The sequence below is a fragment of the Mastomys coucha genome, unplaced genomic scaffold (genome assembly GCF_008632895.1).
Source record: "Mastomys coucha isolate ucsf_1 unplaced genomic scaffold, UCSF_Mcou_1 pScaffold5, whole genome shotgun sequence".
Taxonomy (NCBI): Eukaryota; Metazoa; Chordata; class Mammalia; order Rodentia; family Muridae; genus Mastomys; species Mastomys coucha.
In genome coordinates, this window is record NW_022196911.1 from 109,546,168 (window position 1) to 109,550,478 (window position 4,311).

Genomic DNA, 4,311 nt, shown 5'->3' on the forward strand with positions numbered 1-4,311 from the left:
GGGGAGGTGGAGGTGGAGGAGGATGGGGAGGTGGGGGAGGATGGAGAGGTGGAGGAGGTGGAGGAGGAAGAAGAGGAAGAAGAAGAGGAAGAGGAGGAGGAGGGATGGATGAACCCAAGAGCAACCATGCAGGGAGCAGAAGTCAGCCCAAACCAAAGCATATCCATACCTTCCATTGCTTTTCTTGAAGAGACAAGGGAGACACTGCAGGAGATCTGTAGAAGGGATTTTACTGTGACTAGAGATTTGGGGAACTAGAAAATGTGGTAGCAGAAATTAAAACGTTGGGACTGAAGTTGGGAGACGATGCTAAGCAGACCACGAGGAGGAAAGAGGTATGGAGAGAACCAGGAAGAAAGATGCCCAGACTAGTTATCCCAACAATGGGAGTTTCACACGAGGGAACTCCATGGGGAAGAGACTTGCTGCACACAATAAAGACTGGAGTTTTATCCCCATCACCCTCATGAAAGTCTAGGTGTGGTATTGGCTCCTGTAATCTCAAGCACATCCTCTGGGCTTGGAGGGCTTCTGAGGAGAGATACCTGAGGTTGACCTCTGACCGCCACACACATTTGTATGCTTAACATCCCTTTCACAAACAGCCATGTACACTCATGCATGCATGCACACAGACACAGACAGACAGACAGACAGACAGACAGACACACACACACACACACACACACACACACAAATACCCACAAAATAATTCCAAAAGGAGAAATAGACAAACAGGAGGAGAAGATTGTAACAGAAGGAAGTAATACAAGTTTCTGGGTAAAAACCAACAATCAAAGGTCCGGGTCAGTGAACGGAAGCAGATCTGTGCCAAACTACCATATGTAGCATGGAGTTTCAGCAGGCCCCCTCCTCATGGGCGATGACTTTCTCCCATCAATCATCCTGGCCCGCCCACTCCAGTCTCCTTTTCTACTTAGAAACACAAGGACCCTTTGATTACAAAGGCCCATTGGGAAACTCCAGGATAATCTCATTTTAGGGCCAGCTGTTAAAACCTCATTGCCATCTGCAGCCTGGGGTTCCTTTGGCCTGGTAACAAGATGTTCCCATGTTCTGGGGGTTGGGACTCAGACATATTCAGGAGGCCATCTTTCTGTCTAACAGTCTTGAGCATGCTGCAGCTGTGTGTAAAATCTGAGTGCCCCTCCCACCTCAGACAAAAAGAAGAGTGATACTGGGCATGTGTGCTGAGGACTGTGGAGCAGAGAGAGGACAGGAGGCCCCTGTCACACATACCAGCTGCCCCGTCCTCCGGCCAACCCTAGACTGTACTTCAAGTTCACCAGAGAAACAAACCCTGATCAGGGAAAGCCAATGGAGGAAGACTTTTATTGCAAAAAGCCAAAAGTAAGCCTAAGTAAATGAAGGGTTCTCAGCTAAGCAGTAAAAAGGTTGCATCTTACATCTAAGTAAGGAGAAATTCTAGGACAAAAATAAACAACAACAACAACAACAAAGCAAAACAAACAAGCAAAAACCCTGCATTGGGAAGTCAGAAATAATTCCCAAATCAAGTATCTTAATTGAAATTTAGACAGGTATAGACTTGGGACAGTAGAGTAGGACTTTCTCCAGACTCATTGATGTGCAGGTGAACTTCTTCAGCTTGTATTTACTCAATGAGAAATGCACATCGGGCTGAAAAAATGGCTCCTGGTTTAAAAACGTGTGCTGCTCTTGTAGATGACCAGCGTTGGTTCCCAACAGCCCTGTTGGCCACCTTATAACCACCTTTAACTCTAGCTTCAGGGAAGCTGATGCCCTCTTCTGGCCTCCACAGGCACCAGCATCCACGTGTGCATACCTTACGATACAAACATACACATAATTAAAAATAAGAAAGAAAAATATTTGGAAAGAAGACATACATTGAAAAGTAGGGATGGGAGGCAGGTGTTGCAGGGAATTAAACCTGGGGCTCATATTTGCTAGGCAAGCACTTGACCACTGAGACCACAGCCCAAGAAATATATATTTTAATTTAAAAAATGATAAACGTTATAGGAATGTCTATAGTAACTACCCAGAAGGGATAATAAAAATCCCAGGCCACAGGGTGCCCTTGGCTGGCAGCATCAGACTGGAGGAGTCTCCAGGAAGACTCGAGGCAGCAGCACAGATTTGGCTAAGAAGTGACCTAACAGCCCTAGCTCAACTATGATGAAAATGTGCCTCCCCTAGAGAGCATGCCCACTGCCACCTCCTGAGCTGCAAAGAATGAATTCTTAGGGCAGAATTCCACACCCCAATCAGCCTTCGCTTTAGAGTTCAGAACTGTGGACCAGGAAAAGAAAAGGCAGGACTGGGTTGCAGGAAGAGAGGGACCATGGGCTGCAGCATCCGCAGCATGAAGCTGGCCCTGGGGAATGCAGCGAAGATCTTTATCATCCAGCATGGGTCTGGCACACAGGCGTGATACACCTGTCTCCAGCGTCAGGCAAATGAGTAGGTTCACAGGCAGAGGCCTGCCCTGCCGAACAATGCTCCTCTTTGTCTCCTCCCAGGGCTCAGGAGCCTCAAGGAAGCCAAATCCATCAGCACCTGTCAGGGCCCTGGATGTACACAATGCAAGCTGTGATCCCCACTCCCCAGCCAAGCCCCGGGCAGCTCTGACTGACACGCAACTTGTCAGTCACCTTCTCAGAGCTAAGGGTGGGGACCCAAGAGGTGGGGGCAGGGAGACTGAGCTCTCCTTCCCAGAAGCCATCCAGGGCCAAAGAAAGTACTAATGACGCATCCTTTCTTTAAAAAAAAGCCCAAACAACCCGAAAGAGAGCTCTGTGAAGGAAAACTGTTTGCATACACTGGTAAAGGCTCTCTGGGCTTACACTTGACTTGGCTGTTACACTTGATCGTGTGGACAGCAGCCGGGAGGATAGAGGAGGACAGAGGTGTGTATGTGTTGGAGATGGGGGGGTATCCCAGTTCCTAAGTGTTATGTCCTACCCCAGTCAAAAAAAAGGAGAATTTCCTCACAATGTGGTGGCGCTACAGAAGTTTGAAGCTGTTGTGGTCAAGCAGAAACTAGAAGTAGATTCCATGGAGGCTGCCCACATTATTCTATGTATTTCCCACCTCCTTCCTCCCTCCCTTCCTTCCTTCCCCCCCCTTTCCTCTCCTTTCTCTCTCTCTTTGTCTCCTCCATTCTTTTCCTCTTCTTCCTTTCTTTTGACAGAAGCAGAAGCAGGTACTCATGTAGCCCAGACTAGCCTCAAAGCTGCTATACAGCTGAAGATGACCTTGAACTCCTGATCCTCCGACCTCTTCCTCTAGGGTGCTGGGATTACAAGAGTGAGCCACCACAGCCAGTTTGCATGGCACTGGGGATTGAAAGTTTGTTTTGTATATGCTAGAAACACCCTGTTGAGCTATCCTCCCAGCCTCTGGTCTATGCATCTTTTGGTGTCCTTAGTGGTCAGGCCCTCCTTCCCTTCCTCCCTCTAGCCATGTCGCCACCAGTCACTAGGCCAGGGCTCTCACAGTTGTTTCCTTTGGGCAAACAGAATCTTCCTCTGCTTACACTTACATCCTGTCACTCAACAACAAAGAGGGGAGGGCACAGGAGAGGAAGGTGTGGTCAATGCCTGCTGCACCCTGGAGTGGGGGTCATTGGTGTGACTTGTCTTTCGTAGGCCACATGGGCAAGGCAAGTTCAGGGATTAGCAATGACTAAGCCATCCTCTCCAAGTCTATTCCTAGATGGAGCTCACAGGGTTATTCCGGAAATGAGCTAATGAATGAGTTTTGAGAAAAGCCCCAAATTCCCTTAGAAATATAGAATTCTTGAGCCAAAACAAGTAAGATTTTATTGCTCCCAGCCCAAAGTCACTACTTAACTAAAAGGAAAGCAATAAAATATATAATATATAACTTCTATAAATTATAGTTATATAGTAAATTTACGTAGCAAATTATAGTCATATAGCAAATGATATAATGTCACTTTGTATGGCATGGTAATGCCAGCAGAATCATGGCTGAGTCTATTTTCTGTTGCTACAACAGAATATCAGAGACTACCTAATTTATAGAGAATAAAGGTTTGTGCAGATATGATTTTGGAGGCTGGTGATCTCAAGAGTATAGAAGCCAACATACCCCAAGAGTATGGAGAAGCAGCATGGTCAGGCCTCCATTCTACATCCTAACACCATCACATGGTGAGGAAAATGAGCCAGCCAGAGATGACTAGGTTTGTAAACAAGCCATTTCTGAGATAACCCACTAAAACACCATGTATTCATGAGGACAGAGCCTTAAGGATGGAACCGGTGCCCAAATATCCAC